This window comes from Geospiza fortis, unplaced genomic scaffold (assembly GCF_000277835.1).
Source record: "Geospiza fortis unplaced genomic scaffold, GeoFor_1.0 scaffold206, whole genome shotgun sequence".
Taxonomy (NCBI): domain Eukaryota; kingdom Metazoa; phylum Chordata; class Aves; order Passeriformes; family Thraupidae; genus Geospiza; species Geospiza fortis.
Window position 1 is genome coordinate 1,844,943 of NW_005054311.1, and position 11,406 is coordinate 1,856,348.

Here is an 11,406-nt window from a genome sequence, read left to right on the forward strand (position 1 = left end):
AGGAATGCCTCAAGAGAACTAGTAAGGCAGTTCTCACCACCCTGTCAGCTGAAGTAAGAATAGACTAAAGCAAATGTGTACAGCCTTGATTATATCAAATGTTTGGTACAGGCAAGATAAGGGTTCATTAGATAGCAGGCAATCTGGGCAGTCTAGCACTAAGGACCACATACAGTCCTTCTGTTTCTCAGAGACAGAAAGAATTTGTTGTCTCACCATTCAACATGCTTTTTTTACTGAGTATCCCACCAAAATCATCTTCATTTGAATTTTATGTGAGAATCTTAGCTTCTGGGAGGCAAGAAGAAGGAGGGACATGACACCCTCAAAGTGTCTGCAAGTACAAAACTGTTTTTCAGAGAAACTAATTCTGGGATGATGGAAAGGTGCTGTGTGCCCTCAGGCATCCTTTGCACTCAGTGCAGAGCTCAAGGGAGACCTGTGCATGGCACCCTAACTTTGAGCACCACGCTTTGACCTTGAGGTGTAAGGCTGCTTTGGCTGTGGAACAGGGGAGCAGAGAAGAGAGGCAGGCACTTCCTTCCATGGACATTCCACAGCAGGCAGGTCACGGTCCTGTGTTGGGACACTTGGCCAGGCAGAAATTCCAGCTTGGGAATCAGGCATTCTCCTGGTCAGGAAGAGGACATGGAGATGTGAACAAGCTGGTTCCTCTCAGTGCACACAGAGGTCCTCATGAGCTAATTTAAACCTGGGTTGGTTTAAATTGCCAACAGACTACTGAATCTCCTTTATGGCTGGCTCTGGAAAGAAAAGGGGGAGGGAAAAGTGACCAAACAGCCCCTTTGCAGAGGTCAGTGAACAGTCGCAGTTGCCTTTTACTGTCTTCCAAAGCTTTGGGAATCCTAGAAGACAAACCCACTCCAGGGGTAGCCTGAGATGAGATTATAGCCCATCTGAGAAGGTATGGGAACACCAAAGGGAAATATAGATGATTTCTGCTTCAGAAGAGTCTCTCTCCCTCCTTTGGGATGGTCCTAGAGCCTCTTTGTATGGCCACGTGCTTCCTGATTTCATGGGGAGTCCTGGATCTGTTCTCAGGAGGAAAATGGCTTGGTAAAGGCTGAGAGACTGCATTTTCCTGCCTTCTCCTCTTCCCTGCGTCCTCATTCCTGGCACATTTCAAAGCACAGCCCCTGTATCCTCACGCCAGAAGCCCAGTATGGAGGGGATACAGCAGCTGTGAGAAAAGCAGAGTTTTCTGCTGCTCCCAGGACAGACTGAGCTTTCTCAGTGATTGTGGCTCTGTGGGCATGGCCTCTGCTACCCTAATGTGGCCATGCCTTATCCTGAGGTAGAAATGCCTCCCATGCCATGGGAGGTGTTTTCACACAAGGATGACTTGGACTCGTGCTGTAACAACCCACCTTGCTTCTCCTATTTTTGGAGACTGTCTAACGGAGTGAAGCATGTGCATCTGACTCCAGCTGAAATTCAGCAAATTTCACGTCTTCAGAAAATATATCTTTGCAACTACAGGATAAATTTTAATCCACCACATCCAATGACCCATGTACCTCTTATGTCAGGAGGTCTTGAGGACAGACATGAGTGTTCCCTTCTGTGTAGCACCTCCTCTTTCTCCTCAGCTGCCTTCTTTCAGCAACGGATCTACCATCTCCGTCTCTTGGGTATCCACCAAACTTTTCCGCTCCATTTTTTCAGCTATAATTTTTTCACATCCCTCCTATTAGACCCAGAGAGAATTTTTTTCTCCTTCCAGCCCCTCAGTTTTACTAGTGCACAAATGTGTTGGTTGTGCCAACAGAGGCCCGCACGTGATGGGATTTAACCGGGAGCATTTCACCCAGACAGATCAGAATCTACCTCCTCTTGACTGTACACATATCGCTGCCTCAAAATTCAGTACTTCATGTAATTTTGATTCTGACAGCAAAGGCTGCACTGAAATCTCATCTGGGCTTGTTAGTGATATATTGACTTAAAATACCCTGCTTTAAAGGAGGCTAGGAAAGCAAAGCAAGAAAAACTCAAAATCTTCCACTGAAAGCCAGGCCTTTCAAGGGAAAACAGGCAGTTTGTGTAATAGAAGCATTTCTAGTCCAAGGGAGACAGATACAACAAAGCCAAAATATTTCTGGTTTATGTAGTCTTAATAGTTCATGTTTTAGTAAGTGTAGCTAGCGCCACAGTCTGAAGCCACATTGGTAAAAAACAATCGCTCACCTCTTGCTGTCTATTACCAGGTCCTTGCTGCAACCTCCAAACAGTTTAAGCTATGCTGGCTGTAAAAGAACTTAGAAAATTTTCCCAGTGCAGGCAAGCTTGAAGAGGCCAGTTTATTGCAATTCATGTAAGTGAAAAATACATGACATTAAGTTGCTTCCCAGAGGCATTGCTAAATGAATAATGGATAAACAATGTCAGTGACCCCCCTGTCACCGAGGCACAAAACTGAGGCACAAAAAAAAAAGAACAGCAGTGGCTGAAGGCTTCATTCAGCCTGGTGGGAAACTTCCCAATAGAAGGAGTCCCAAACAGAGAGGTATCTGGCACTGCTTTATATGGAGATTACTTTCCCCATGACCACTCATTTCACTATAAATGCCTTCTGCTCTGCAGATTTACACGCTACAAATATGTAATAGGGAAGGAATATAAACTCTGTCTTTGTGGTATCACTGGCTCACATATTGCAGCTCAGCAGTCATGGACAGCATCCAGCATTAACACTCAAAGGGACCTGCCATATTTATGACTTCTCCAGCCTCACAAGAGCAAGAAAGAGAGTGATTGAAGCACAGCTGAATGAAATGCATGGAATAAAGAGGGCAAAAATAAAATATTTTTAGAGTCTGAATTCCTAGAGAAATGAGATCTATGCAAAGCAACTTGTCTGGGCAAGGATATGTGTGTGGTGTGTTGCTCTTTCCACAAACCCCACACCATAGTTTGATTCTGCTCAGCTGCTGCCAATGACTTTTAAGAGGAGAATGTCAGCAGTCTGGGAGGCAATTCAGTTGGTCCATCATGGATGGAAACAGATGCTTATGCCTAATAAGCTTATGCTTATTAGCCTTATGGAAAGGCTAACAAATTTACCACCATTAGGCATCTGATTACAAAAAGAGGGTAAAGGTTTTCAAAACTGCACTCTCCTATTCTGTAGCCTACAAAACTTCCCCTCCATGGCTTAAACTGGCTGAAAAATATCCATGTGTGTTTCAAATGTATTTGCCAGCTTCTTCAGGAAAAAAAATAAAATTTGATGTACAGAACACCTGGGAAGAGGTGACTACAGTCGCAGAGTCTTATTCTCCTGCCACCTTCTGATTCCTCTGAAATCACCTGCAGATGCAGTTGCTGGCTGCCATCTCCCAGCCCAGGCTTTGCTGAGGGCACAGTGTGTGCTGCTGCTTGTGATTTACACCAGTGCACATGCACTGTGGAGAGGGTCCTTGAATTTATACTGTCTGTTCAGGCTTTTGGGTAAGCAGAGAAAGTGATCACCATAGCTATAAGTTTGTCAACGAGCATTGGGAAGGTTTTCCAAGCTGTATTCTGCCACGCAATGAATGATTTTTTTTTCCCCACAAACATAACTAGCAAAATTTGGTTTGGGGAGGAGGGAGAAGTTCAGAAATATATAGTCAGACATTGTTTTGCAAGATCAACAATTTCATACATATCCAAATGAACTGTTTCCATTAAGAAGATCCCCAAATATACTGATTTCCACAGTATTTAAAGAAATCCTAATAATGAATGCAATGACATCAAAGACAGCCCATTACCTGTGTTTATAATTAATGTGATCTTGGTGTAGCAGTGATGAATGGGTATTTACTGCTTTTTATTGCAAACAATCATGGTACCCAGGTTTTTGCACCCACTTTTGTAATGGAAGAGAGGGAAAATTGCAAAACAGTGGCTAATATCAAATGCCTCCACCCAGAGAAAGCTATGAACATACTGTCTGATGTTCAGAGGTGAAAAAGCACCAACAGTTTCCATTTCATCACTTTTAAAATCAGATCACTTGTTCAGGTGCTGCTGTGATTGATAATGCCAATGTTTGCTTCAGGAATGTTCAGGCTCACACCTCTGTGAAGAATATCCAGGACTAGGAAAGAGGTTTCGGCCTACACTGCATCTGAATGAAGTGGAGCTCACACTGTGGTACTGATTATTTCAGGTCTGTGGAATTGAAGAAAGCTCTTTCTCACCACACGCGGTATCAGCTTTCACTCAAAACCCTCCCAAACAGTAAAAACTTTTGACTTGATTGCAGCTGCTAAAGCAGGATTAAATGTGTAACCAGTGTATGAACTGAGATCCCTTTGACTCTGAAGAGAGCCTCAAGCAATGATTCAAAACTACATGAACTTTCAACTTCAGTTCACTCAGGGCCGTGGGGTCTTCAGTTGTAAGCTGTGTTTTTCCAAGCTTTTTTTTCTTTTTCTTTTTCTTTGCTACAGGGTTCATTATTTTTCAGAGGATGGGTCTTTCTGCCCTGCAGGGATCTATCTATCACTGCTGACTCTCTGCATCTTCTCCACATGGAAGAAGTAATTGGATTGTATTTTCTGCACACGACCAAGACAGCAGGGAAACCCACAGCTGTAAGACAGAGAACCAAGCTGTCTAGAGAGTAAGTACCTGATGCCTAAGAAAATGAAATGTCTGGGTCTAACCACAAGATCTTTCCTTTCTTTCCATGGAGGAGCTGAGACATGCTGAATTGCATTCACCAGACTGCTCAGGAAGGTGAGCTCTTCAAGGAGCAGTGAAAAACGTAAACACACAAATAATCCCTTAAAAAATGCAGCCCAGGGGCATTAAATCATGTGACTATGCAAAACAATAAGTATGCTGTGGGATGCGAATTTTACAGGACATTTCATAAAGTTACAGTGCAATTATTGCAAAATCCAGTGGCTTTTTTACACTACCAGGGCCTCCATGTGCTACCACATGGCTGATGTATATGACTATGCAGGAGCGACTGCAACACCTCAGCCCAGACAAAAAGGCAAAAAAAGTGATCTTATTTTATATATTTCCAGATTGTGTTGCATTTATTATTACTATAAGGCTGCAAAATGCTATGTTGTAGTCTTAAACATTGTGCTCTTCCTTTTTTTTTTCTAACACCAAAATACTGACATTATTATATTTGGGGAAAGTGATGGGATTGCCAAGATTTTATGCTGTTAGTCTTTAAGAGTTTAGTAGATGTATTAGTTTCCTTCAAATGAATGCCTGCTTGTCACTGTCAGCCTTCTACTGTTCATCTCCCCCCCCACCTCCTTAGACCCAAGCCTAAAAAAAGAATCTCTTTGGAGCTTGATGTGTTGCTTGTAGCTATGTTAGAGGAACTGTACTATTCTGGGAACACTCAGGCTCCTCCAAACAGCTCTTCCAGCAGTAACACCATGCAGGGTTTTCATCTCGGCCTTAAGGACTTTCACTGGTCTCATATCAAGCCTCACCTGCCAAATCCCAAGTGCCACAGGGAAGGAACTGCACTACACCTGAATGTCACCCCCAAACTTGCACTTATCATCATCATCATCATCATCATCGTCATCATCATCTTTGTAATCATCGTCATCATCATCATCATCATCATCATCATCAGGTTTCCCATGCAGGCTGATTTGTGCGTTTCTCTCCGAGAAATATTTTATCAACCTTGACTAGAATAAAAGCAGTGACACAGGAGGAACACTGTCTTCTATTATTTTCCACTTACAAAGAACACAAATCTGCATGATGAGCCAAATTCCACTATTGCAAAGATTATTTGTTACATGAAGTAGCTAAAACAGCAGAAAGAACCCTTTCCTGGAATTTATGGGGAAAAAAAATTCTTTAGAGCAGCAAAACACCACAATTGTCCCACTCAGCATATTAACACCCACAGTAGTGATGGCAGTTGCAAAAATGTGGGGGAGTATATGATTAAATCAGTATTTCTTAAATAGTTTTGGAGTGTGCAAGCTGATTTTTTGGAACAATAATGGAGGACGTACAGTCTTCTGAGCTGTCAGAGTTCCTGAGGGGGCAGATTCAAAGGTCTTGCATCACTTAATGCCTCCCAGTCTCCAGATTAATGGAAGAGGAGCAACAGGACAGGGTGTACTTGGAAGCTGGATGAGTTATGACTTGTTTTCTTTTTTCTTTTTTTTTTTTTAAGAAAAAACATAATTTAAATGCTGCTGTCAAGGAATACTGAAATTACACAGTGCCATACACAGATTTCTTATGAATAATAAGAGCTGGTGCATATACGCATGCAGGTATTTGTGTTGTAATTTAAAACATAACATCACCACAAGCTAAACAGGTTTAGGAAACTTCTGTGAGAGAAATTCTTTACCTCAGGAAGAGGATCCACGATAATGAAAATCAATGTGGCAGACAGAAATAGCATTTAAACCTTTACTAGCAAGATATGACACATCAAAGGAGTTAAATTGATCTTCCAGCCTTCTGTCCCAAATATTGCTGCAGCAAGATGAGCCTCCCTTTCTTTGTGCTGACAGCTACACAATGTTCCTGTCCCCATCAGTGTACATTGCATGCTGTCATTGCCACCACCCTCTTTCCATCGCCAGACATCTGAGCTACAGTTAAAGATTTGGATTAACAGGAGCAGAGTTTTGCATGGGCAGTGATGCTGTGAAATCAATGAAACCCAAGAAATGTGGACCCTGAGCTTGTGAGCATCCACAGATACTGGAATATCAGTAAGCAGCATGACTGGGGCTAAACTTGGTATCATAACAAAGCGTGGGTCTAAATAAGAGCTGCCTTAAACTCCCTGGAGGTTTGCTGCTTCTACATGAGGACTTGTCAGAGAGTAGCTCTCCTACAGAAACAGCCATACCAAATATAGTGTGCTGGAGTAAATGCAAGAGGCATTGCTGAAAGAACACTAAAATTGTTTTACTTTCTTGCTTTCTTTTTTTTTTTTCATGGATGCTGTATCTTAATGCATTTGTGTATTTGCCCTCTAGCTCTGTGATTCCCTCAGTTATTGACACAACACAGCCATTTTCAGAAGCTCCAGGTCTTTTTAAAGGCCATGTTTTGGGTTGAGAGACTCCATTATGTCCCAGCCCCAGAGAAGCTGGTGAGCAAGTTGCTCTCTCAGATGTCTGTCAGCCACCAGGAGATCCCAATTATGTCACCTTTTCTGATGATCTGCTGCTGTGAGTTGCATAGTTAGCTTTGATTTAGCTGTGTGTTTGTGCAGGCAGCAAGGTGCAGCTAGGACAGGAAGCAGCCAGACACAATAATACAACATTTGCCCACTTTACCACAATGGTTTCTTTTTATAGAATGGTAGAATGGCTTGGGCTGGGAGAAACCTTAAAGACTATCCAATTCCAACAGCCAGGGACATCATCTGGTTCCATGGATGGGACACCTTCCAACAGACCATTTTCTGGCAACTTCCCTGCTGCCCCTTCCCTCCTGCTTTGTTCAGGATGTGTTCCTCGTGCAGCTGCTGTGACCTGCAGGAAATTTGCAAGCATGTCAAGCAGCAGGACCTGTAAAGACAGCAAAGCAGTGACCTTACCTGGAAGCCTAGGTACACCAAAGCTGAAGGCAAAGCTCTCCTGGTTCAAAGAATCTTGGATTTTCACCTGTGGGTTTCAAAGCACAGCAGGCAGTAACACTTATGGGAAGTTTCATTCTTTGGGCCTTTTTATTCCACACAGTCTTCCTCCTCTGCATCTTCTTTTTAATTTTTTTTTTTAGTTTGGAGTTGCTCAAACTTCAGCACACAAAGCAGATAGTGGTGAGCCCCTTGTATGTCAGTACAAAACCCTTGCCAGGAATGGTTTTGTTTGAAGCCCAGCCAGCTCTCACCTGCCCCAATCCAACGCCCTTCCAGTGCCCCTGAGGAGCAGCCTTGCTGGAAAACTCTGCAAGCCACTGAGTCTCGTGCAGCTCCATGGCAAGCCAGTATAAAGCACAGCCACGCTCCTAAATTCCACTCTGGGCTATGAGAGGGATAAGATGTCCCAGCAGTTTTGTGTCAGTACAGAGTACATTTGCACACTGCAAAGTGTGGGTCTTGCTTGCTATGGGGAGGGACAGAAACTGAGCAATACCTTCCCTAATGACCCATGCTGTAACACACCCCTGTGGGTGCCAGAGAGGGGTCAGCCTAAATAAAAGCAAGGCTTTGGACTGCTACAAAACAGGAAATGTCCTAGGAGAGGTACATGACTCTGAATGAGAGATGAGCCATCTATGGCCACCCGCGCGGTGGAGATCACCTGACTCTTCAAACATCGTCAGCAATCTCATCTATAAGCCCACGCCTTTAGGTTTTAAAATTAAAGTAATACTCTGAATAATAGGAGTACACTCATTCTTGGAAAGAGTAGAACACGTAGGATCTTTTCTATTTCAGTGTTAGAAAAAAAGAATGGGACAAAGTACCAGGAATTACTGTTTCTTAGCTGAACTCTTGTAGACTGAGTTTTGGTCCTGAGTGGGGTGTTTTTGTGTGACACAGTGGTAAATTTCTGAACAAAGAACTTTATGATACAGAGACAATGCTTGTAAGAAGCTTTTAACTCTAGGTGTGCTGGTGGTCATTTTGAAAACTTCTGATATCTTTTCTTTTCTTCTCATAGCAGTGCTTGCAAATGGATTGAAATCTTCCTCAGGGATTTCTGTAAAAAAGTGGGTAAAAATTTAAGTGCTTTGTAATCTCTGTGGGACGAGATAGTATCAGGTAGAGTAGGTAATTTGAATTACTTAGAGCAATGATGCTTTTGAAAGCCTTACTTCACTCTTGTGAAAACTAGTTGGTAGCAAAATTACATTCCAAAAGCTTCTCTGCATACTCCCCTAATGAACTTCTGATTTACATGCAGTTTGTAGATATGACTTCTTTCTCCTAATGTCATTTTCTTCCTTTTATTAAAGCCAGATTTCTGGTTTAGGGGGAAATATTATGTAGCGTGTATAGCCGCTGTGGAGGAATTATTGCAAATACCTCATTTGTAATCCTTTTGTTCTCCCACTCTGAAACCCCACGTCTCACTTCTCCATGGAGGAGAGGATATTGTATTTGACTTATTACAAAGCCTAAAGCATTCTTAGGATTAACTGCAGCTAATCACTAAAAATATGCCTTCTCATTTTGGAACTGTTGTGATTCTTCAACATGGGAAAAGTGCTTCCTACTTAAAAATCTATTTTACTTTTAATTTTTGTTTCCCTGGGCCTGGGCCTCACCAGCATGCCTAATAATGTCATCAGGACTAAGCACATGAGGAGGATGAGGTGTCCCATAGCCAGCCGTGAAACATGCCAAAGATCAAAACCAAAAGTGACTGGACCTCAGACAAAGGAGGAGAAGGGAAGTTGTTGAGGTGCCCACACAGATGTCCGATTACAATTCCACCAAGGTGCATTTGAAAGTGTGTCACAGCTCAGCCTCTTCTCCCCAGTGCCTGTGGAGGCAGCTTCCAGCATGACACATCCCATCTTTGACTCACCAGGTAAGGCTGGGATATCAGTATGAAAACTGGGCAAATATTGACTTCTTTTGACACACAGAAACTTTGTTGTACCTATGAAGCAATATATTTATGTAATGTTTCCAGCTTACACATGATGATGGGCTGGAATGCATAGTTTTTTAAAGTACAATTCTGAAGAAAGTGATGTCAGATACTCTCAGTGCTGGGGTTTAGAAAACTGATGGCTAATCTAGTGTTTTCCAATAAGCCACCCTGATTTACAGCATGGAATAAAAGTTTTCTCCAAAAGTTAGTGAAATAAACTTGTACTTCAAGTCATAAACAAGCTTCATGAGAGGCTGGGATAGGAACAATATCCCTTTCTGACATGTTACTTTATAACTGTGGAATGTGTGAGACTGCTTGCATCTTTCTCTGAAGGGTCTAGTCTTTTGGATAGTAGGTAGGTAATTTTTTAAAATGTATAGATTCTCCAACTTCTTTCAATGGAAATAAAAGTTTTCAAGGATAATGGTCAATTGCTATGTAGAGACCAAGAACTTCATTTCCCCAATCACATTTCATGATTGCATTAGAAGGAGTACACAGATGCCCAGGGACCAATGAACCACACGAGGAAAACCATGAGACAACTTAGACGGGGAATCGGATTCTGTCTGACAGTTTTCTAACACCTGATATGTTTAAATCAATGCTTGATTTTTGCTTTTTTTTTTTAATTGCAGAAGACATGCTTCAATTCAGCTAGAAAATGGGAACTTAAGGAAAGAGCTTGAAAGTCTGTGGCAAGCCTATGAGGACTGATGTACAACACAATTGTAAAGTTTAATTCTAGACTGAAAATCAATGAATATACAAAGATTCATATTTCTAAGAAAACAAAGACATAAATCCACAGCCATTTTGACAAATGATGTGCAGATTTCTCCTGGGGAACATGCAAAGAAGGCCCACACCTACGGAAAGGCTGTCCCAGGATTATGTCACCTACATGTATCATGGAGGAATTTTTTTCTTGGCTGCTCAGAGGAGGATTTTTAACATTTGCCTTTCATTTACTCCACAACATTTCATTTCTGAGTAACTTGTACTCCTTCACACCATTATAATTTGATGGCATGTACGAGTAAAGCAGAGACTTTTCTTTCCTAAGGGAAATTAGGAAAATAATTCATTCTTTTGCTCAGTAACTCAACTGAATTTAATTTGGGTTCATTATTTTAGGAAAGGTGTTTATCTAGTTCTGTCAATTAAAATATGGAAGGAAAAATGTCAATAATACTGACCATCTTGTCATCACAATTCTTAGTTCTTTCATGCCATGCTTCCTCCACAGAGACTTCAATTTTGCAGAGGGAAAAGCTAACATAAAGACTTAGAAGGCTTAAGTCACATCTGTAATTTCTGCATGTTACTAAATACTAACATATACTATGTGCATGGAACAAAACTTCAGGAAACCAGTGTTCACATCGATATGTTTTTTGAGCTCATTTGTAAGGTTTTAATTTTAATTTTTTTTTTTTTTTACATTTACTTTGATATATATTTGCCAGATGAATTGCATGCACAGAAAAAGGTGTAACAAAAGGGCAGGAGTATCAGCTGCATTATGTGCTCCTAAGAGACAGAAAGAACATTATTTGGAAATTTCTGTGGCACAGGGCCATGCTGGCAGCTGCTGATCGCATTCCTATCCCTTACATGGGGTTGTTAGCACAAGGACACATGTGGGAATGGCTGAGGACTGGAAAGGCCATGACCAAAGTGAATATTGATTCTCTTTTTCCTTGGTGTATAGGAAACATTGATCAGTAGGGCAGCCTGAGAGAAGGCTGAATGAATTAATGGAAGAGAGAACCCTCTCAGAGCTACTGAACTCACAGAAAATCAGCCTGGCTCAGGATGTGTC

The 11,406-nt window shown here is 41.8% G+C and overlaps 1 long non-coding RNA gene across 1 annotated transcript in view; it reads left to right on the forward strand.

Annotated features, from left to right (window-relative positions):
* LOC115947725 overlaps positions 1 to 10,547 on the forward strand; it is a 71,576-nt gene extending 61,029 nt beyond the window's left edge. Inside the window, exons 3-5 of the long non-coding RNA XR_004081577.1 lie at positions 4,461 to 4,633; positions 9,250 to 9,512; positions 10,220 to 10,547. This is a non-coding gene — a long non-coding RNA (uncharacterized LOC115947725). The remainder of the gene's footprint in view (positions 1 to 4,460; positions 4,634 to 9,249; positions 9,513 to 10,219) is intronic.
* Positions 10,548 to 11,406: the final 859 nt, after the last annotated feature.